The sequence below is a fragment of the Lissotriton helveticus genome, chromosome 9, assembly GCF_964261635.1.
Source record: "Lissotriton helveticus chromosome 9, aLisHel1.1, whole genome shotgun sequence".
Lineage (NCBI taxonomy): Eukaryota > Metazoa > Chordata > Amphibia > Caudata > Salamandridae > Lissotriton > Lissotriton helveticus.
The window spans coordinates 549,612,625-549,637,712 of record NC_136070.1 but is presented as its reverse complement, the minus strand read 5'-3'; the positions used below and the strand labels follow the sequence as shown (position 1 = coordinate 549,637,712).

Sequence of the window (25,088 nt, the reverse complement as noted above, 5' to 3'; positions counted from 1 at the left end):
TAAATGGAATAATGTGGGTGTTCTGATTTAGTGCTTTAGTAAGCGGCTCGATATATAATGCAAACAGCATAGGTAAAAGTGGGCACCTCTGCCGGGTACCACGTTGTATCTGAAAGGGGGCAGAGTGTGAGTTAATGTATATGTTTAGCCTGTTAATTAGTGTATAGTGCACCAATCCACTTAAAAAACAGGCCTTGTAGCATGTTGGCTATTAGTGTTGTCCCATACCACTCGGTCAAATGCTTTTTCAGCGTCTAATAGGACCTTCCCCAATTTGCAAGATGTCTTATTAGCAATTTCGAACATAGTTATAGCTGTATTAACATGGGCTGTAGTATCTCTACTTGTTATGAATCCATGCTGTTGATCAGATACTAAATCTGGCATAACAGGTGCTAAACGGTTAGCCAGTATCTTGGCAAAGATATTAGCGTCAGAATTAATGAGAGATATTGGACAATAAGACCCGCACTCATCCGCTGGTTTCCCCTTTTTAAGGATGAAGACAATATTAGTCATGTCCCAAGATTTGGGAACTTCCATTTGATCCCCTTATCTGATGCATGACATCATTCAGTAGCAGTAGGATGGAGTTTTTGAAAATGTTTAAAATTCAATTATCAAGGTATCATCCCCAGCGGCCTTGCCATCTGGCAATGCGGTTAGAGCTATTATGATTTCTTTGTTGGCAATATCTTGATGAAGAAAGTCAGCTGCCTCTCTTCAAGGACGGGAGGTTGCAGAACTTTAGGTAGTCACCATATCTTGTCTGATCAAAATTACAGGATGAGGTGTAAAATTGAGTACATAGTTCTAAAATAGAATTAGAGGAGGAATGTAATCTGCCGTGTCTGCCCCTTATCGCATCTATCCACCCCTTAGATGTCTTGTCTGCTACCTGGTACGCTAGGATTCTACCAACCTTGTCCCCATATTCATATTGCTAAGAACGATTCTTGTGATAAGCAGCTGCTGTTTTTTCCTTTAATTGCCTGCCCAGAAGTAAACTTTGATCTATTAAAGAGGCATAGAGTTGATCTTGATTTGGCCCTCTTACCCTAAGTTCCTCCGCATCCCGAATCTCTAGTTGTATTAATGCGTTACAAGATAGCCTAACATTGTTTTCGTTAATTTTATTCATTTATTAAACGATAAATGTACTGTTGTGTGGTGCCACGTATGTAAGCTTTCATTGTATCCGAGACTATAATAGGAGATGCAGTGTCTATGTTTGACTGTAAGACCTCTATTAGTGCTGAATGAGTATATGATATAAATTCTGGGTCTGTCAGCAAGTTCCTGGGAAATGAAAACGGCCTCTTAGTCTTATCTGTCTCTGCTAGCCGGAAACAACTGTTGATTTTTTCCATGATGCTAAAATCATTATTTTGACCAAAATAATGATTTTCAATATGGCATACAAAATATATGATCACAACTGTTAGACAATAACGTCTTGACAAATTCAAATGTGATTGGCATAAATTGTGATTTATGAAATCACAATATTGGCATACAAAAGTCTAAATGCTCACAAACCCATTGCACTTTTTTTAAAAACACAAATATCTCAAAAGCTACTGAATGGATTTACACGAAACCACAAAAGCATGCCTTGCTCAGTAAAGTTCTACTTTCATGCCAAGTTTGGAGTGAATTGGTTCACTGGTTTATGCTGTCACATTGAGCAAAATGGCGGAAGGGGACTAAAACTGGATTTCAAATCTTTTTCACCTTCAAACCTCATTAACTTATTTTGCCCCACATTGAAATTTCACAACATTTTCCATGCAGAGCCTTGACTGCACACACAAAGGTAGTGCAAAATTTGGTGCAGATCCGTTTATGGGACCCAAAGTTATAGGCAAATAAAAAAATTGCCTTTTCAATTGGAACTGTGGCTGAACCATAAGTGTATATTTATGTGTGTTGTATTTTTTGAGAGGGGTGCGTATTGGAACCTCAGGGCACAAGGACGTGTGCTGACTGCAGTGGCTCCATCTGCAGACACTTTGTGACTTTCCACTTTTAAATTAGACCTGAAGTCTACCACTTAGAGGAGACTCGAGCCCATTTCTCTTGACTTTTAGAAGAGAACCGCATTGCTTCTAGAATATGGTGACACTAACTGCATTTTCACCCAGGAGGAACAACCACTCCTTGACCTCTGGTGGTCTATGGTGAGAGCTTAAGTAGGAGTATGAGTAAGTCAGTCTTGTGGCCAGAGATGTTTATAATCACCATTATTGCCACCGTTTTTTCCAAGTCCTTGTAGGCTTTGGAAAACAACCATCTCATAAAAATCCGAAATAAATACATTTATGTCCAATCCACCCAACAAAACACTTAAAGTCAGCAATTGCAACTCCCTTGAGGAAAATAGAAAATGAATGCAGTTTTCCATTAGCTGTCAACATTCTGCATGATTGTAGCATTTAGAAGTTACCCGGACTCGTTTTTAACCCACAATTCCAACAGAACATCTTGAAATTCTGATGGGGGGGAGGAGGGGCTGTGGCAGGATTCAAAAGAAAAACAACCCCACCGCCTGGCCGTTCCTGCATCCCATTCACGTGTTGTTTCTCAGAGCACCTAAGTTGAGTTTTCTCGTCTTCTCTGTCAGGACAGCTTGCAGATCTGAATTATCCCCCTTTAATCCCATTCCTCCGTGAATTGTTTCTTTGTAAACTGTAAGCCTCTTATATGAGATCTGTTTAACAAGGACAGCATCTCCGGAAAGGGATTTGCCAAGGTCAGAAAAGATGCAGACAGAGCCAAGTTTAAAAAAAATGATTTTCTGTGTTTTTACTTGGAATGCTTCATACATTAGACCTCTCTAGTCATTTAAGCTGCTGGGTGGTCAGAAACAGGCAGAGTCTGATCACACAAAGTTAAAAAGAGCTTGCAGTGTTCAGACGTTGCCTATTCTATATCAAGTAAATAAAGGAGGCAGATATATTTCATTTTAAGAAGTGGAGCTTAGTGGCAGTAGCCACAGTCTTAGCCTGATCATTTTGGGTGTTGGTGCAGTCCAAGACAGAAGCAGATTTAAAACAGGAGGTACCTAAAGTACCACAGCTTCGCCTTCCTTGACCTTTAGGTCTGGCTGGACAGCTCAGCTGTTGCTGACCTCATGTGACCATCAACAATAGAGCTTCAAGATGAACTGCTGACAGAGGGACTTTGCTGCTTGCAGATGTTGCTACCCTGGATGGAGTGCAGCAGTTTCTAGGACAGAAGTTATATGCTGATACTGAAAAAGAGTACTTGCTACATTCCGATTGTTTGCGGAGAGGCTCCCCCTCACTTAAGATGGAGTCATCGTCAAAGGTAATAAAGCAGCGGCATGTGAGAGAAACTACTTGATAAGACTTTGTCAGGTTTAAACGAAATGTCCTTTACTGAGAATTCCATAATTTCCTTGACTTCAATTTCCTAGACTTCAATTTCCTACTTCGCATGACAGACAGTCAGATAACAGAACATACTCTGGGAGTTGTTAGGGAGTAGGCGGGATCGTAATGTGTAGGGTCACCTAGGACTGTTTTATTGTTGGCACTTCCGCCAGTCCTAGTCTCGTGCACAGAATTCTGAAGTGTTAATTGGCTATGGAGCCATAGGTGCTTTTTAGTTCTCACCTAGACAGCGCATGCGCAGTTTATTTTAGACATTGTTTACTCGTAAGGCCCATTACAAGCCTGGCGGTCTGAGGACCCAAAGCTGTTCAAAGTAGACTCTGCTTCTAGGCAGCTCTGCTCATTTTTGTTAACATTTTGGGTATCTGATTTGTGAAGGTCCAAGTGCACATCTCTCTCTTCTCTCAGCCCCATCCCCCCTGGTCCTCTCGTAAAGGATGCTAAACCCCTGCTAATCAAGCCTGTCCTGCCTACCTGGGAAGCCACAATGGCCTGCGCCTAGTGGCGAAATGGACAATGATGGGGCCCCACTGCAGAATGTGAGGAGGGGCTCCTCAGTCTTGCATATCTCAGAGATGCGCCGCTGCCAAACTGGTCTGTAACCAAAATAGGAGGAGCTCTGCATCAATGTGTATGAAGACACTGCACTGGCTACCCGTGCGTCAACGAGCAGTATTTAAATTGCTCTGCCATGCCCACAAAGCACTGTACCAAAGCGGCCCAAAAATACTCCAGGATCAAATCGAATTTTATATTCCCTCAAGTAGTCTGCGGTCACTACACCTAGCGTTGGCAAGAACAAAGCGCATTAAGAAAGTTAGGTCCAGAGGGAGATCCTTCTCATACTTGGCGGCAAAAGAATGGAACGAGATGGAGGCTCACCTCCAACCATCTATCATTCCGGAAAAAACTAAAGACCCATTTGTTCCCCAAAAACTAAAGAAACATCTGCTCGACCCTTTTCTAGCTTTACCAGATCATGTGCTTCTAGCTCCTTGATATCCCTCTGGGATGATTGCAGAGCTCTATAAATAAATAAATAAATGGTCATTGGCCTCAGGCTGAATGGGGTCCCCCTGAAGGGCTGATGTATATTCCTAATGTCACACCATTGCTTTGCCTCTCCAACTTTAATAAATACACCAGAAAAATACACTTTTATGATTTCATGTTTATTTTACTTTGAGACCTCTTTCTGCATCTGTCACGTCATGGTGAATTAACTGTGGACAGGTGATGGACGTTGCAGAGTCCGCCTTAACCTCACTGAGTAACAAGATCTTTTTCAATGAGCTACAGACCTGCAGACGAGGGCAGGGATAGGTTCAGTGCTTATTAAAAGTATATATATATATAACAGTCACTGGATCGCTTACATCTCCCTGTAAGGTGAAACCACCACAGGGAAAACATATTCTTTCTCATGGCCAATGCCTTGATTTACAACCCAGGAACCCACGCTTATTCACAGCAACACATTCTACTTTTTTGGTTTTACATATAAGCTTGCCAAATGTGTTTGCTGGTGCTACAGAAGGCTGGTGATAGTGAAAATGTATATTTGCTTCTTGGTGGTAATGCTGTATTATTAATTCATAAACTACCTAATGCCATCCGGTTGATTAAGAATGAACAACCTTTCCGGAGAGCCCTAAAAACCTACCCGTTCTGTTGACCGTCATTCTTCTAATTACCACCCTATGCAGTATGAAGTTACACAGAAGCGCCGGGACACCCCGTTGGGGTAGCTGTGCGCGATATTAAAATACACTAAATAAAAATAATTTTAAAACAACACTCGAGGTTGAATTCAATTACCAATAAAGCTTCACACAGCCTGCAGTGCAGAGTGCCCTGTGGGGGACGTGGCAGGATAGCGGAGAGGTGAGGCATGATGAGTTATCAAACTGAAAATGTTGTGAAGCTGCATGGCTAAAAGTTATTTAAAAATATATATACAAACTTTTTTTTTGGTTACCTTTCCTCGTCATAGCCGGTTTTGTAAATAAATTTTGTTGCATTTTTTTAGTACTTTTAGTCAGGCTGCACGGCAGCCACCCTGCTGTACCACATAGCTAAAAGACATTGGCAAAAAGCAATAGTTCTCGCATAGCTGAGACCTATTGGCTTTGCCAATGCTTGTATTTTTTGTGCCTGTTTGTTTGCAGCTTCACGGCAGCAAGTGCGGCCCACTTGCCAGCTCCTTAAAGGGGCAGAGGAATGCCTGAAATGCGGGGCAGACTTCTGAAGTGCAGTGCGTGTTTTCCCACAGTAACTTGATTGGCAATTCCTGTTTACTGCGAGCACCCTTGCAAATCGGCATGCAGCCTTGTTAATACTTCTGTCACAATTAACATGTTATCATAGTGGCTGAATGACTGCTAGGTAGTCTTGTTAAACGAATATGGTTTATGACTGGAATGCAAATATATTGTTTCGTTAAGCGTGCGCTCACTTATCATTAATCAATCTGAACTTCTGTTGACTCCTCCCACCTGCTCTTCTGCTCACCAAGCCCACTCAATTGCCAAAGCCAATAGCTCGGCCATGGGTGAGACCTATTGGCTTTGCCAATGCTTGTTCAGTGTGCAGACGGTGACCAAGCTGGAAAACATTCAGGCTGTGTACGTGCATTTCCGAGCGGGCTGCACTTTACTGATGGGTGACCTATGGCAGGTTCGCCATACATAAGGTTACCACCTCGGCTGGAATTTACCAGCCTGGCCAGTGTTTTCTATGGAGTCAAGCAAAAAAAAGGTGCCAACCCTAGTCAGACTCCAAATATTTTTTTCCCCTTAGTGTCTCTATGGAGGCCAAGTGCCCCATCCTGAGCCATCACATGCACCTACCATTTGCTAATAGACACAGCTGGGTAGACTCAACTAGTATGGGGCAGTTTATCAATGCACAGCACGCTCAGCATTACCCATCCATTATGCACTCTATACCACCCCAAGGCTGTTCCTTTCTGGTGCAAGCAGCCCACCTCTGCTCCCATTCTACCCTTACGGCGGGAAAGCTGTGGCCTTCATGCGCTCCACAGCAGGTGCCAGCTCATGCCCAACCCAGGAGCTGGCACGGGGCGGTGGATTTGTATGAGTGTACATCAAATGGCGTGCTTGGATGTGTAAAGTGAACAGTGTCCTTTTTTGAGTGTATAGTTTACGGTGCTTTCATATATGTACAATGCAATTGTGTGAGTGAAGGGTGAGAAGCATGCCCGAGTGCAGGGTGAGAGGTGTGCTTGTGTGAGTGCAGTAGAAAGGCATAGAGTGGAGTGGTGCAGAGTGCAGTGGTGTAGAGTAGAGTGGCACTGAATTCAGTGGAGGTGAGTAAAGTCTTGCAGAGTAAAGTGTCATAGAGTGCAGTGGTGTAGAGTGGTGCACTGATGAAGAGTGCAGTGGTGAAGAGTAGGGTGCAGTGGCACAGAGTAGAGTAACATAGAGTTCAGTGGCACAGAGTGTAGAGGTGTAGAGTAGAGTGCATTAGTATAGAGTGGAGTGCCGTAGAGTGGTGGCGAGTAGAGTGTGATGGTGTAGAGTAGCGCCGAGTAGAGTACTGGAGAGTATAGTGGTGAATAGAGCAGTAGCGCAGAGTAGAGTGCAGTGGGGTAAAGTGGAGTGGCCCAGGGTAAACTGCAGTGGAATAGCACAGAGTGGAATAGAGTGGCATAGAGTAGATTGTCATATACAGCAGTGGTGCCGAGTTGATTAAAGTGGCTTAGAGTGGATTGGCTTAGAGTGCAGTGGTGCATAGTAGAGAAATATGTGGTAAAATGCATTGGCATGGAGTAGAGATGTGTTGAGTGAAGTGCTGTAGAGTGGAGTGGTGCAGAGTAGAGTGCAGTGACGGAGTGTGGAGTGGAGTGATGTGGTTAGGACTGGTGCAGAGTAAAGTGGAGTGGAATTAAGTGGAGTATGCATGGTGTGGTAGCGTTCGCCATTATAGACAACACATCTTCAATTGAGATGGCCAATACATTTGCCCAGGCATAGGGTTTTACTGGTAAAAGTATATAGCGCACAAATGATCATTTGTAGACTCATCTCCTAGTGTATTGATTTCTTTTGATCATATTAAAATATGTTTCCACCACACTTTAAAACTATCAGAAAATTTACTTCGTTTGTGCTTTATCATATTCTGAAATATCTGCACGGTACATTTACAGGCATTCAATTTTGTTTTGTACTAGAAGAAAAACAACATCCTACAGCACACACCAACTAGCCAGCATGGGCAGAATGCATTCCCAGGGAAGCTTTCCGAATGTCCTCAAGATGTTGTTAGCGTAGGCTTTGATCTAAAAACCAATGCAAAATAAAAGGCTTTAAAGATTGCAAGTCAGGCCACACTCGCGTCAAAACAATTTGTTTTTACATTTGGTTGTTTTCTGTCTCCTTTAGGATCGCAATGAGCATCGCTAACCTTCGGGGCTCCGTGAAGAACATGGGTGAGGGCTCTGGTACTGCTTGGCTCAGAGAGTACATGTATGGTGCATTCTCTTTGAAGTTCAAGGCAGTGTATTTCTTTATAATGTGAGTTTTGCAACACATTACACGTTTCTCAATTAAATTATACCATTGCAATGAATGGCAATTGTTAGAAGGGATAGAATCCAATTCAGGGACGTAGAATGTATTTATGCCCCAACCTCTACTGCCTTGATGACAATGCTGTTAGTGAACCGAGAGGAAAGTCGGTTGTCCTTTGCTTTCTATAAGTGGCCTAGGGTGTTACTATAGATACAATAATGCTGCTTTGCTGCAGGGCATACCCTGAACTGACTCATTTCAAGGTGCTGTCTTGTGATGATGAAGAAAAAGGAGGCCCTTTGAAAATAAAATTTCCTAGGACCACACAATGCGGTCAAGGGTGAGCCGGGATCAATGTAAGTTTTCCAGGTTTCACGTTGTCCTGTTCAGCCACTACATTGTTACATCTTTTTGCCTCCAGTTTTACATCACAGCTCAATGCTTTGTGTTTGGTTAGTGTGAGGCTCTAAATTTACACTGTATTAAATACATCCAGACTATGCACGTTTCAAAAGGATTGGTGATACGGTTTGAGGAGTGTGATGTTTTAATGCAAAAGCTATAATGAAAACCAGAGCATCCTCCCGTCAACAGTGTATTGCGACCGCTTGCTCCACGTAACTAAAAGTCTTTAGGCATTGGCATCCACATTTGAATAAATTCAACAATCTGCTCTTCACCCATCCAACTATTCATTGATTGAGACATGCAGTCCTGTTTCCATTTCCCAGCCATCCATTCAGTAAGATTATACAGTGAAAAATGTTTTGCAAAGTGCTCTACATATGCAATTTGTTTCAAATATTTCTTGGGGAAGAGCCCATCCAAGCTCCCCTTTCACAGGTCAGACTCACTCGCGGCGCTTGCTACATACAGTATGGGAGCTAGTCTGACAAAATTTGCCTGGGCTGTTTTTGGATCCCAGTCCAGCCCTGATGCTGTGCTTTGAACTCTGTTTGATCTTTGTAGTATGACGCACAGTTGTATTACCAGGTAGATAAATCAACATTTTGTGAGATTGTGGAGTCAATCTGCACTAATCTACCGCCCCCATATCCGAATAAAAGAAAAGTCACCACTTTCTTATGAAAACAAACGTTTTCATATTTAATTACTACATACTTCTGCAAATGATCAATAAACAAGGGACATTGTCATAAAAAGTAAAGTAAGCCCCTGATAAAAATTGTGCCCCCTTTGGTATTACATGTATGAGAGTGGATTTTCCAGTTGTGGCACCTTTCTTTCCCAGTGCCTGTCGTGCTTTAAGATTCTCTGGCAAGTCCAAATATTCCACGCTTCTGCTCTATGTACACAGTAGTTCACGGTCATGGTAGTTTCTGCCTACCCAAAATGAAGAAGAATACTTCTAAGCTTAACGTTTGTGGCCCTAGCCTCTCTGTTGGCCTGCAAATGTCATCAGAAGGAGGTTCAGGTGGTGGATTCATGCCATGAAGAAACACCATAAAGGCCTCCTCTGGAGAAAAGTGCACCTCTTCCTCTGCTATAGCCAGCTAGAGTTGCTTGCTAAGCTTCCGCACCTGTCTCTCCCGGGCCTCAAAGGCCAGCTTGATGTCCATGAGCTCATTTATAGACTTCTTCATCTCGGTCATATCGCGTTCGGCCTGCTGGTACTTCTCGGACAGGTCCCGGTTCTCCCTCTGCAGCTCCTCGATGACCAGCTTGACATCCTCGTTCTGCCGCCTGCAGCGGTTTTTCAGCTGATCCACCTCGGCCAACAACATCTCCACCGTCTTCACCACGGACTCAATCTGATCCCTCGACATGGCTGGGTGGTGGAAGAGAAGACAGAGATCATTTAACATTCTTTAAACAGATGTTTCTGGGTGAACTCCTAAATTATAAAGGTTTTTTAAAAGCCCTTTCAGGTGCATGTCCTCTAAACTACAAAAGTACTAGTGTAATGATTAAAATGCATTTGTTCAAGATCAGAGCCCATCTTGGTCCTTGGAGTTCAGACTCATCACGCACAGTATGTATATATGTATGGTGTTTCTATAGCTCAAACCTAATCAAAAGGCAGCAAAGTACTTTTCAGAGTCAAAGACGCATTGTCCTACCAACCAGACCACAACATGTCTTGAGAAACATTGAGTTCCTGGCTACAAATGCACACACTGGCCCCCAGCTATGTGGCAGCTAATGTACCAAGTGAAATCACTTTGGCAAATCCAAATCAACATAGGAACTGAAGAACAATTGCTGTTTTCCTCCGAGAAATATAAACTACACAAATAGCTCAAGAACATTAGAACGCAAATAAAAGCTATTTACAGTTAATTCAAACAGACCCAAGGAAAAAGTTCTGTTATAATGTTCAAAGTGAGGTACAAACATGAGTATGGATTAATGAATCCTTCTGAGTATCCATGTTCAGTCAACCAACAAGTGACTACGGCTAAAGGAAATACGGTTAGGAAACCTGAATAATGGCTACACCCCTGGATAATTGTCCCTACTTCTTTCTGACTTTTACCACCATTTTGTGGCCCATCTCTGTACAGAAAAGTACAATCTGTCCATTGCTTGCCATTGAGAAAGGTTGCACCGCTTACTCCTCATCTTTATGTTGATGTAGTTGGCTAATCAAAAACCTGGACTGCATGAACATACATTGTGCTGGTCATGAGAATGGAGGCACAACCGTGACCCTAGTTACATGCCCAGTGTAAAGCAGCCTGAAGCCGATTAGGTTGAGAAAAGTAGGGCAATAGGCTGCTAGAAATGATTCCAGTGACTCAAAGAAATGTCATCCAATCAGAAGAAAAGTTTGTTATTTACTGAGGATGATGCTAACTGAGGCTGTTTGGTGTGGGTATCACCTGCATATGAACCTAGATTTTTGGAGTTAAGGCATGAAGCAGTTATTGAACTGGTCTTCAGCCCTCCAAAGAGAGTCATCCTTTCCATTCCTTATATGTGGTAAATATTGTTTGAAATGAGTGATTCTTATCATTTCTGGTCACCGGGGATACCATTCATTAGCATCCATCTGTTTGCAAATACGTCCCTTATGATATAAGGTGGTATGTCATTGGTGCATAGTGCACACTCCTAGTTATCAAGTCTGTATGTAATGTGCCACTGTATTCTAATCTAGAGGTAAGAGGGAGGGAATTCAAGGTGGCCTATAAAGGAGATACATAAGAAGTGTTTTAAGAAATATCCTTAATGCTATTGTTGACTTTCCTATATTTCAGGAGAAGGTTATTGTAGGCTATAGCTGTGGTATAAAAGCTATGTTCTCTTTGATGGAACTTTTTAATCAGCAAAGTATTACTAGCTCTAATCAAAACTAGTCTGAGTAGTCCTCATGGGGAGTATATTGTGAACATCCCTTGAAAGATCCTTGGACAGCATTGTCATTCTAAACTACATTTCTTTGTAAGTGGAATCCAGAGAAGAGATTGTCTATGCTTCCTGTAGGTCACATCCTCTTTTTTGTTAATGTTTTTATTGCCATTTTCAAATTAAATAGCTAAATTGAAGAACATATATCCCTCAGTTGTAGTGAGTCCTTTCAAAACACAGCGCCCTTCCATCTACTACATCTGCAGTTAGTAGTTCTATTATTCATTACATGAATTACTTCTTACATTCATGGTACATATCAATTGAACTCTGAACTCAAATAATTTATAACCAGTTCTGGGCCTGAAGCAAATAGCAGCTCTTAATATTGGATATTATCGACCTATGAGACATCCTATTTACAATTATTCCATACATAGTGTGAATCCACTCTTCTCTATGGTAGGAACCAGTGAGAAGGCCAAGGCATAGGTCAGGACACATTGCCCTCACTCTCTCCCTGCCCTTCACACTTGGACATCAACCGAGCCATATCTATACAAGGCCTCTGTGAATAAGTCAATCAATCAAATAACTTTATTTGGTTTTCAGATGTAAAACCATACAAGTTTACCATATATAAAAACAGTTATTAATAAAAGTTCATAAAACCATTACACAATTCATTACATACAGAAACCGATTCATGGATAAAGTGCATGCAAGATACTTGGTCCCCTGTGGTCAAAGATTCAGAGAAACCAAAAATGAAATAGTGCTCAGGATCCTTTTCGAGTAATTAAACCTCATTCAGAGGGCTAAGTTGTTAAATGACCCACATTTATTTTTTATTTTTTACCATCTATTCTATGTGGGCCCTACATTTTACTGCAGATTTAAGGAAATTAAGACCAAACAAAACGGAATCTTCATGCAACAACTGTAGATACATTAGAGCTGGATGGGCCTGCCTGAATTTCATCCTCCTTAAAATCGGGACGATACAAATTTTCTGGGAGATCACATAAAACCTACAAAATGATAAAAAATGAAGCTAATCCTGTGGAGACATGCCGTCGCAGCCACATGCTGCTAAGATCTGTCCTGTGCTGCTCCCTCTGGGGAAAGCCAGCAGGAGGTGGAAAAAACCCAGGCGAAAGCAGGTCAGTAAAAAAAGGTTGTACGTACAAAAAAATCCCAAGAGATAAGGCTTAGTAGATAATGTTGTTTTCAATATTCAAAATTTACAAATGGTGGGTATTCTCAGTTAACGCTCTTCCCTCTCCAATTTCCTTAAACTATAGAAGGACTCCCTAACCCAACCCAGGTCCTTTTTGCATACAATTTCAGGGTTAGTATATAATTCTGCTCTGCGCAGTCTTTCAAAGCGAGTCTTTATATAACTAAGTCAAGGTATGCAACGCAAGTGATCAAGAGCCATACACTCTTTCAATATCGATTGGGTCAACGATAATTCATCACTCAGACACATTTTCAGCCAGAAGGTTAGAGGACGGAGAGCCAAAGTATCACTCAAATACGGAAACCCTAGTTCTTCGTGCACCACCATATTCGAGGTTCCGATGGACACACCCAGTAGCCGCTTCAGGAACGTATTCTCAACCACTTGCAATTCTTCCATGGATACATGCCCCCATATTTCGCTGCCATAAGAGGCCTTTTCCAACACACTTGGCCTGATATATCTTTAATAGAGCCGCTATTGGTCTCTTGCCTAGTTTAGTAGCGAAGTTAAAAATGGACGTATTTGCCCGCTCTGAGTCACCACTCTTTCTCTGTTTTAATGGGCCCCGATTCAGCTGTTCATCCAATGTAACTCCCAAGAACGAGAAAACATCAGTACGGGGAACCTGTGCAGCGCCTCCCCTGAACCAAAAAGGCTTTTTTTTGCGAGGGCCCTCCTGCATCACAAAGGATTTCGAGTCATTTATAGATCGATCCCGAACCCTCATGAAAGCCGCAAAGGAGACAAGCAGACTTTGTAAACCCCTGGCGGTCCTGGATATAAGGACTGCGTTGTCCACATATAATAAAACCGGCAGACTGCGACGGCCTACCGGTGGGTAGTCAACCCTTGTGGCTTGTAGTACGTTGCCTTAATCATTAATATACAAATTAAACAAAAAGAGCGCCAAAATGCAGCCCTGCGATACACCTCGCTTTATGGCCAAAGGGCGGGAGACTCTTAAGTCTTGTGAAAATCTGACCTGCGCCTTGGTTGCTTGGTGGAGATTTTCCAAAAAAAGGACAATGTTAGCATCTACCATGATATCCAGCATGGACTGCCATAGTCTGCATCCTATTCACGCAATCAAATGCGGAAGACAGATCCATGAATGTTAAGTAGATTTGTTCAGGATCATGGACAGATTAAGGCACTGGGCCATTGTGGACCTCCCAGGATGAAACCCATACTGGATATCCGATAGAATGGCATGTTCATCTGTCCAGGTTGTCAGTTTGTCCAAAAGCACTCGGCCCAACACCTTGACCACCGAGTCAATAAGGAAATCGGTCTATAACAATGGTGCTGTCGCAGTTGCCTTTTTTTTAAAACTGGCACTATGGTTGAGGTCCCCCAGGACTCAGGACAGCTGGACCATGCTGCTGCACTCAGAACTGCAGCAAGAACCTGCGCTCAAAGGGTTGGATCTGATTTAAAGAGATCAGCTGGGATGCCATCAGGTCCCAGGGCTATGTTACTAGCTAATACAATATTGCCATCCTTAACCAGGTCAGGTGTGCCGTCCACCTGGGGAAAAGAGCAGTTTAACTCAGGGAGACACTCAAACATGGCTTCAAAATGAAGAACCCACATCTCCTCTGTGATGTATTCTCCCTTTTTCAGGGTTTAGAAAGGAGCTATTAATTAAACACCAGAATCTGGCACTGTCCCTCAGCGTACTTGCCTCAATTAGCTCTCTCTATGCTTCATCCTTTAGAGCAGATCTACGTCTTACCAGTTCTAATTTATACTCTTTTCGGGCGATCTCACCAAAACCGGGTGCCTAGGGCACCTATTTAGTGCTTCTCGCAAGTTCCTAGCCACCTGGGAACAGAGGGATTCGAACCATCTGGGGAACTGAAAATCAAAGCGCTGGGTAGGGGTGCTTAAAAAGTCACTTATTTTACCTGTGATGATGTTAAAAGCGCTTACGACCTCCCCCGCCGCTGAGGTTAATGTGGTGCACCTTTCTAATTCATTAGCACACAAGACTGATATGTACTTATAAAATGCGTCTGGGGATATCTGGGTCTATTTTAACCGCCTCCCACCATCTATTGGTCTCACCTCCCTACTCTGGCCAGCCCCCTCTATGCAGCATTAAAGGCGCCTTTCCTGCAAACAAATCACACTAAATTGTTTAATGTACTTAATCCATGAAGCTGAATATGTTACTTACTCTCTACGGTGGCCTTTCATCTGTTTTGGCTTGCAACACCAGCAGAACTGTATCCCATTCCGTAGCACCTGCCCAGCACCCCTCATTCTACCCTGTACTGCACAAGTCATAAGTTCAGCCCAAGTCCATTATTGGAAATCCAGTAGCCACAACTTCACACTAGGCACTTGTCTAGCCTTCCAGACTATGACTATGTAGCAGTTGGTGTGTACTTATGTTATGTCTAATAATCTACATGTGTGTCTGGCGTGCTTTGGCCTGGGTATCATCCCTAGTATGCAGTATGTTAAGTCCTGGGGGACCTTCCTGACACCCCAAGTTAGGTTCACCACTACCTCAGCCCAAAATTGTCTGATTACTCCACACTCCCAAACCAAATGTGGAAAAGCCGCAATAGGCTTCTGATATCAGGGGCAACTACCTGCAAATTCCACATATATTTGTGCTATCTTTTGAGGGTAAGATATGTTACATGTGGGTAATTTGGAAATTTAAGTTGTGGGTTCCTCGTCTTGGAGTATTGTACGATAGTTTTCCATTCTTCATCTGGGAATTCTCTATTATCTGCCATTGAGTGCGGGTAAAATCCAGGGGCGATGGTAGTGTAGAGTAATGTAATAGCCTTTCTCTCCATCCTTTATGTCAGAAACATCCTTAGGATACAATTTGGAGATGGTTTGGATTCTCCCTCTCCTCAACTATGCTGGACCGCAGCAAGCAGGGCATTACATTTTAAGAAATGACCTGTGCCAAACTCCCATAAGTCTGCGAGAGTGTCATAGTGTAAAGGCTAATCGATATGGTAATGAGTGATGCACTGCGATGGTGTATACCAGTAACGAGTAAACTTGACAGTTAGTAGGTGCACTCGTGGGTAGTGTTTCCGTCAAAACACAATGTGGAATGAGACTCAGTCGTGTACGCATAGGCTATGCTGATACATCCCCACGTTTAGGCACTCATGGTGAAACAAAAAGTTTTCGAAAGTTGTGAATCCAATGCGTTTTTTATTGGTTCAATAAAGTTGTAGTTCAAATCAGGTGTGATATTCAATTCATATCAAAACAACCCTTAGATTCTTAAATGAGGAACGAACAAATTAGAAACTCCAATGCATTTCGGGCATAGCCCTTTCTCAAGGAGTTCTGTAGAGAAGAAGAAATAAGGTGGATGTAAAATGATGAAGCAAAGAAATACAGGGATTATATAAAAAAACGGGGGTGATGTGCATTTACAAAACATGGCGGTGTATGGACCGTGGGCTGTCCAAAGATGGTTTGTTGTGAGGTTAACGTGCCAATATCTGAGTGATGGGAAAACTGAACGGGGTGTAGTGAACTTATTAATGAACTATACCGGTGTCCTCACCAGAAAGTGCGTGAATATAACAAGACGCGATAAAACATGGGCTTAACGCTTAAAGTTAACGTGAACTAACTAAGCCGGTGCAAAGACTTACTTCAAAATCCACTGTAACGCGTCGCGTCACAAAACGGGTTCAAGGGCATTCGAAAGAACGCTGCAAAGTGAGTGCCGGCCATGTCGTCTGATAAAGACGAAGGCGTAAACATAGAGGACGGACTCGATGGAGGTTGAAGTGCTTCAGGGTAAGCGCCATGTTGGCGTGGTGTATACTACTGCGTATCGCCTAAATAAAAAACGTATAGGAATGTGATGAGGGACCATGGTTATATAAATGATATATAAATGATAGATAGTGAAAAAGTGATAAAAACGGGTAATGAAAATGGTGACGAGAGAAGAATATGAGGGGTAATGGAGAGAAGGTGGAAAGAGCAAAAGCACCCTCAAAGTGAATGAAAAAGTACAGAACGAAAATAATAGATCCGGCTCACAAGTAAGAGAACATTGTAGCATACAGTACAGTGAAATTACAAATAACAGCTATATTCAAAACGGTCGTTGAGACCGAGAGGTTTATAGGTTTGCAGACGGTATATCCATTCCAGTTCTCTTTTAAGGAGATGTTTGTTGTTGTCTACTCCTTCTCTTTTATTAACAGTCTCAAGGATGATGAACTGTAATTGTGCGATGGAATGGCGGGCTTCTGAAAAATGTTGTGCAATGTTAGATTTCACATTAATGAGACGAATGTTTGATTTGTGCTCATTCAATCGGACTTTCATTTTTCTTTCAGTTTTACCCACATATAGTTTACCACATGGGCATTTAAGAGCATAGATGAGGTTACAAGAGTCACACGTGGCATTCACATGAAGTTTGATGTTATGACCTTTCATTGGATGGCAGATGGATTTACCCTTAATGACAGAGTTGCAATGACTGCAATTGAAGCATGGTTGTGTCCCTTTATATCGCACTGTTGGACTGCTTGAGCTGGACAGGATCTCCTTGATATTTTTGCATCTGGTGTGTGCGAACAAGGGTGGCGATTGGAACATGTTCTCAAAATCTGGTTCGATTTGGAGAATCGGCCAGTGTTTCAATATTATTTTCTGGTAGATCTTGCTTGCTGTGGAATATTTGGAGACCAGTACGATACGTTGTTGTTCCGTGGGTGGTTTCTTCTTGAGTGAGTCTTCTCTGGAGATAAGTGCCACCCGAGATTGTGCCTCGGTTAAGATGTTGGTGGGATAATTTCTGTCAGAGAATCGTTGTTTCATCTCATCCAGTTTACGACTGATCTTTACAGAAAGAGTACAGATCGTAATAATACCCTACACTACCACAGCCACCACCACGAATCCTTAAAGAAACACTTGCCTTTTTCGCAACTTCTAAGGGTCAAACGCATTGTTTCAGACGAAACCACCATGAGTGAACGCATGGATGAGATGAAACAACGATTCTCTGACAGAAATTATCCCACCAACATCTTAACCGAGGCACAATCTGTCATTAAGGGTAAATCCATCTGCCATCCAATGAAAGGTCATAACATCAAACTTCATGTGAATGCCACGTGTGACTCTTGTAACCTCATCTATGCTCTTAAATGCCCATGTGGTAAACTATATGTGGGTAAAACTGAAAGAAAAATGAAAGTCCGATTGAATGAGCACAAATCAAACATTCGTCTCATTAATGTGAAATCTAACATTGCACAACATTTTTCAGAAGCCCGCCATTCCATCGCACAATTACAGTTCATCATCCTTGAGACTGTAAATAAAAGAGAAGGAGTAGACAACAACAAACATCTCCTTAAAAGAGAACTGGAATGGATATACCGTCTGCAAACCTATAAACCTTTCGGTCTCAACGACCGTTTTGAATATAGCTGTTATTTGTAATTTCACTGTACTGTATGCTACATTGTTCTCTTACTTGTGAGCCGGATCTATTATTTTCGTTCTGTACTTTTTCATTCACTTTGAGGGTGCTTTTGCTCTTTCCACCTTCTCTCCATTACCCCTCATATTCTTCTCTCGTCACCATTTTCATTACCCGTTTTTATCACTTTTTCACTATCTATCATTCATATATCATTTATATAACCATGGTCCCTCATCACATTCCTATACGTTTTTTATTTAGGCGATACGCAGTAGTATACACCACGCCAACATGGCGCTTACCCTGAAGCACTTCAACCTCCATCGAGTCCGTCCTCTATGTTTACGCCTTCGTCTTTATCAGACGACATGGCCGGCACTCACTTTGCAGCGTTCTTTCGAATGCCCTTGAACCCGTTTTGTGTCGCGACGCGTTACAGTGGATTTTGAAGTAAGTCTTTGCACCGGCTTAGTTAGTTCACGTTAACTTTAAGCGTTAAGCCCATGTTTTATCGCGTCTTGTTATATTCACGCACGTTCTGGTGAGGACACCGGTATAGTTCATTAATAAGTTCACTACACCCCGTTCAGTTTTCCCATCACTCAGATATTGGCACGTTAACCTCACAACAAACCATCTTTGGACAGCCCACGGTCCATACACCACCATGTTTTGTAAATGCACATCACCCCCGTTTTTTTATATAATCCCTGTATTTCTTTGCTTCATCATTTTACATCCACCTTATTTCTTCTTCTCTACAGAACTCCTTGAGAAAGGGCTATGCCCGAAATGCATTGGAGTTTCTAATTTGTTCGTTCCTCATTTAAGAATCTAAGGATTGTTTTGATATGAATTGAATATCACACCTGATTTGAACTACAACTTTATTGAACCAATAAAAAACGCATTGGATTCACAACTTTCGAAAACTTTTTGTTTCACCATGAGTGCCTAAACGTGGGGATGTATCAGCATAGCCTATGCGTACACGACTGAGTCTCATAGTGTAAAGGCTGCCATTGGAGCATACCTCTCTGACGACTCCTAGCCCAGCCTCTGGTCATACCTAGTAATTATGCCATTTTGTGAGAGTCCTGAACTCGGAAAGAATCTATATATATATAAATATAAATTATTTATGTACCCGATGCCCCGGCACTCAGAAGTGATTTATATTCTGTGTATTTAATCAAAACGAAATATTCTATATATTAACCCAAATACCACTGGCAACAAACAAGTTTCGGTTCTCAAAATCAAATGAGTTTTTAATTCATAAGTATATTTGAAACATGGTAATTCACAAAACAAAGATTTTTTTAAACAAACATAGAGTACAATTTCCAAAAAAGTTCAGATACATAGACAAAAAGAGGGCAAGTATCCCCAAATTTTGAGAACTAGTCAAAAGACTAAGAATGGTAGTTATGTCCTCTTCATTATGGTCCACAAATAAGCAACAGCCGACACGTGTTTCGTCACGTCAAGTGACTTTCTCAAGGCTTTGTCCCCAATTCCGAGGGATATTGAGTACGATAGTACATTAAAATTTCGCGAGAGAATCAAGCGGTTGAAGCAGTGAACAAGAATTTTGTGATAATATGTCAAGACCGTCCCAAATTTTCAAAAAGATACCTGCATTACATGGTCCAGTATGTTTCACACCAGAAATTTCTGTTGGTTAGCACATCGGTCAAAAAAGTGAAGAAAACGTAGTAGAGCCAAAGTACAAAGGATATTTCAGTATGATGCCGTAATTGCTATTTTGAGCGGGCTATTCCAAAGATGTGGAGAGAGTAATTATTTTAATAAAACATTTTCTGACGTGTGGAGCGACAAAGAAGGCTATGATATGCCTCTGGTCTATTCCGTTCAACGTAAGAACAGCGTGGACTCCACAATCAGCGTCCAACACCAGGAAGTATTATATAAATATAAAGTCTGGAGTCCTGGGGGGCTCTACATAGGTGCATCTGCCTGGGAGTAACAGAAAGTATGGGAGGCATGCTGTGAAAACCTCTAGTTAGATCTTCTGGCAGTCATATAATTTGCTTAGCCATCTGAGATAGGTGGTTGGGACTTAGGTTACTGCTGTTGCACTGATACTTAGGAAACAGCAATGTTCACCAGAAAGTGTATGTTTTCTTCTCCTCACCCACTAAGGACCCGATCACAAATACAGTGGAGTGGTATCTTCTCAGAAGATATCATTCCTCCCAATTCCTTGTCATTTAGTTTCCCTGCACCTAAAATAAGGGGATGAGGTAAAACCAGGGCAGAGTTCTGCTACTTGGCAAGTGGAACTCACAGTCAAATAAGGCCTGGTATTGGGGGAAGGCAGGTGTAGACACAGTAAGTTCAGAGGTGTAAGGCAAGCCCTTACAACACCTGTTGCGCAGGGAGCCCCAACCCTTCATGGAGGGCCTCATTCATCCCAAGGTCAATGAATATCTGTGAGATATGAGAGACTCTGGCCCTTATCACATTCTGCATGGCAGACCCCATCATTTTGCATTACGCCACTAAGTAAGTTCCTGTATGTTATTGCCCATTTCCTTGTCCACATCTCATAACAGAATGGTAATGGGAGAGAGATACCACGTGGTACCAGTAACTATGGTTACAGTGCTTCTCAATTATTGTGCCACTTATGATCAGACGCTGACCAGGAACTTCAGTTTGTGGATGGAGTACGATAATTAAACTTTTGATCTGTATAACATGAAAAGTACATTAAATGTATTTGGGGAAACTCAAGGTACTGCATTTGCCCCTGATCTAGACCTCCCCTTGTTCTCCATTCAAAGAACCGCTTCTACCCCACAATCTAGCATTGTGGTATGTCTCATAAATGGATTTTAATATCAGCTGACAAGCTGGTTTGAGAAAAGCGCTTTTTTTCAAATGGAAGATGTTGGTCAGTCAAAGCATAAGGCACCTTTGCCAAAAGTGGTAAGGCATCAGCTCCGATTTCCTGCATCTCCTTCCACTCTGAGGCCTTTCAGTAAACCTGTGGTGTATCATTTAAAAATATTAAATAGGATATTCCTCACATATATGTTGCAGTGAATTTTGGAAAGAGTTCCAGTTGAAACCCCATAAATCTCTGACATGTATTAGATGTGTACAGCGGTGGCCATTTCTACCTCCGGCTTGACCTTTATTTAGCGGTCCTAGGAGGACTATGGGGCACATGCATCATTGGTTTTTGCATTCGCAAACGGTGCGAATCGCAAAATTCGGCCGTTTGCGAATGCAAAAACCTTTTTTGGGATGCATCATTTTTTTTTCATTTTTCGCAATTGACGAAATCGCATTTTTTTGCGATTTCTTGATTTGCTATGGCATTTAAGAAATCGCAAATTTAGCGATTTCCTAAATGCTATGCATGATTTTTTTTTTATTGCGAATTCGCAATTAGGAAGGGGAAAATTACCATGAAGTAAACCTTCATGGTAATTTGAAAAAAGTTTTAAAAATGCACAAAAGTGCATTTTTGAAACTTATATTTTACACACACACATGCCCTTGGGACATGTGTGTGAGTAAAATGTACTTACGTGACATTTCAGGGGTGCCCCTGCACCCTTGAAATTGCATTCTCATTTTGCGATTCCTTAATTGCGAATTCGCAAAATGAGAATGCCTTCCCATTGATTCCTATGGGCCTCTAGGCCCATAGGAATCAATGTAATGCGATTCCTTAATTGCGATTCACAATTAAGGAATCGCAAATAAAGAAAATTAAGGAATCGCAAAAACTTTTGCAATTTCTTGATGCATAGGATTTTGCAATTCCTAAATTGCGATTCCTTAATTTTCGCAATTTAGGAATCGCAAATTCCTACAATAATGCATGTGGGCCTATGTGTGAAGCCTGGGGCAAACATTGAATGCAGTGCTTCTTCCTTTCTTGGCCAGATGTGATATGCAGCACCTGTGACTTACAGCCAGATTCATCCTCGGCATGTTTTGCGAGTCTGTAATAGCGAATAATAAGGAATCGCTATTACAGACTTGCAAAACGGGATTCATGTAGGAATCGCAATATTTATTGCGATTCCTACAGCTTCCTTATTTGCGATTAGCTAATTGCTAATCGCAAATAAGGAATAACTCCCCATTCATTCCTATGGGCCTAAAGGCCCATAGGAATGAATGGGAAGACATATCAATGTGCGAATCGCTATTAGCGATTCGCATTTTGATTTTGCGATTTCAAGGGTGCAGGGGTGTCCAATGGACACCCTGTTGCACCCCTGAAATGACATTGGATGCTGGTGTTACGCACACACATGTCCTAGGGACATGTGTGTGTGTAACATACAACTTAGAAAAATGCACTTAAGTGCATTTTTCTAAGTTTCCGCTATTTACCACGAGGTTTGACTTCGCTGTAAATAGCTGCCCAAATTTGCGAATTCGCAATTTTTAAATGTTTCATGAATTGCATTTAAGGAATCTCAAATAGAGATTCCTTAAATGCAATTCCTCGCAAATTTGCGAATTCTATAATTGCGATTTTTGCATTTGGGATGATGAATCTCAAATGCAAGAATTGCGCTCGCAAAGGGCCAGATTCTCAGAATCTGGCCCTTTGTGAGCCGATTTCACTTTGATGAATCTAGCTGTTAGTATTTAAGAAAATCACTTCAGGAAAAGAGAAAACATAGCATCTGCAGAGACATTTGAAGCCATGGGCAGAGAGGGCAGAGAGGGCAATTGCCCAGGGCAACCCACTTTTCAAGGGCCGCCCAGGGAAAGTGAAATTTCTTCTCTTTAGCCCACCTATATTTCTCTATCTTAACCTCTCTCTGCCTCCCTCTACTTCTCACACTTTCTCTCAACCCACTGTTATTTTGCGGATTTTTGGAGCCCTGAACGAGATATATTTCAACAGGTTTTGTGTGACACTGATTCCGAATGTTTAATTTATAATTGAATATTATTGTGCATGATGTGGTCTTGAATTGCCAGAATTTTTTTTTCTTCATAAAATTCTTTTTTTTCTGAACAGGGGTCCTAAAATATGGCTTAGCCGGGGTCCCAAAAATTCTTAAGATGACACGAGTGTCTGGTGCCTCACATAATGGCCACAATATCAGCCTCATTATTAATGAAGAGGACAGGTTTCATGCAAATTAAAATTTACACATAAATGTTGCTGAAGAGTAGGAGCTCTCTGAAAACTGTGGGACCTGGAGGATAATGCCCACTCACCTCCACTGTTTCTTTCTACTGTGGTGTCAGGGTTCATGGAGGCAGTGCTAGGAACACGAAGTACATAGGGCATTAGGACTGCTGTTAATTTTCTGTAGCTTACACTCCTTGCCCTTCACCTACATGCTCTGCATCATTTAGGAGGCGGTAGAGGGACTACGGTTGGGAAAATAGCTCATCGTCGTAGTGTCATCTGTGGTCAAATAATGTGATGTCATTCCTGCTGACATTTTATTATTATTATTTTTTTGCTGTATTATACATGCCAAATAGAAGGTAGTGGTGGAGCGCTTTACATGAGCTCCAGTTACATTACACAAGGACACTTTTATGTGGGCATTGGGAGATTAAGTGATTTGCCGATAATCACAGGATAATAAGCGGAGGCCAGGACTCGAACCTGATTCCCCGGTTCCAAAGTCAGAAGCTCCGTCCCTTACATCGCATCCTGAAGTCCTTGCTAACTGATGTATTGGATCTTAACGCAAGTGCACTAACACATTTCCCATAGACACAGAAAGGGAAAACCCCTTTCTGACATCAGCCCCCTTATTTCTTCTATTCAAAAGTTACGGATTCACCTGCTGTAAACACTATAAAAATGTAAATTAGAAGTAGGGACCTACTTCTAATGCACACCTGCATCCACCAACTAGGATTGTGCTAGGCTAGTTCCTTTATAATTTCATCTCAACACTGGGCACATTTCATTAAACCATCCCCTTCCCGCCAGCGCATCTGCACCTAGGGGTGATTAATCACAACAAAACATTACATGGGGACAACAGTAAAGAGACTCACCAGACAAAGTGCCGACTTGCCGCAAAAAGCTGTTAATATGGTAGAACTTTTCCAGCGTTCTTGATTCTGTGCTTCTCTAGAGAACCAACCGTCCCCCTTGTCCGTCTCCTTCCTTCTCCTCTTCCTTCCTTCCTTCTCCTCTTCCTTTCTTCTCACTTTTTAGCACCCTCGTTCTTTCACGTTTTTCTTGATTTTTCTTTCTTCCTTCCCGGTTCTTTACCGACTTATTTTACACACTGCACTTCTTTCTCCAGCGTTCGATTTCTGTTACTTATTTTTTGCAGCACTTATTTCTTATATTTCTATTTCTTTATATATTTGACCCACGTTTTCCTCTTCTTATCGCTTTCTCCACATGGGTTTGTCTTTTTTTTTATTTCTCTTTCTTGGAATTTCCTCATTTACTTCTGACGAATCAATATTTTTTCGTTTTATGCTTCCTTCACCTTTGTCCTCTCCTCTTTTTTCCTCTTTCTCTTTTCCCTCTCTTTTACATGTTATATTTTCAGTCTCTTTTCTTGTTTTCCTTTCTTTCGTTTCGATCTCACATTCTCTCCACTATCTCCTTCTCCTTTGATGGAGTTTCATCTTCTAAGCCTTATGGCGCGGCTTTGGTTTATCAGCACAGTGCCTCCTCCGTGGGCAGATACCTCATCGCAAATGCGTCAGCTATAGATGCTGCGGATTAAAGACAGTGTAAATCCATCCAGCTTTGGGGATTTGGCTACGGGGAGCGAGGAGGGAGTTGCAGGTGCTGACGTTTTGTTTGCATCCAGTATCCTAATGAACAGTAGGTCGGCTGAGGTGGCAGGTTTATAGTATCTTCATTATAGTCGAACAACTTGAACCCACCTATACCTATAGACAAAGATAATGCATTCAAACGCGTGTGTGCGTCAGCCAGAGGTTTCTGTTAATTTCTTACACTGTAAGAAAAACACAGCCTGGCCAAGCACACGCCATCTCCTCCTTCTCATAAGAAGATTGTAGTCACTGAAACCAATAAAAACACCCCTAGAGGGCCCTATAGGTACTATTGCCTCGATTATTTGCGGATATCTCCATTATTTCAATTCTATTTTCTTGTTCATCCGGTTCTTCAGGGCTGACAGGGCTCT

The 25,088-nt window shown here is 41.9% G+C and overlaps 1 long non-coding RNA gene across 1 annotated transcript; it reads right to left on the bottom strand.

The window, feature by feature from the left end:
- Positions 1–9,073: 9,073 nt before the first annotated feature.
- LOC144782829 (uncharacterized) lies at positions 9,074–24,602 on the bottom strand. Its single transcript, XR_013601281.1, has 2 exons — positions 23,971–24,602; positions 9,074–9,740 (listed from the first exon to the last, which is right to left on the bottom strand). It is a non-coding gene; the product is annotated as an uncharacterized LOC144782829 (long non-coding RNA).
- Between the last annotated feature and the right edge of the window lie 486 nt (positions 24,603–25,088).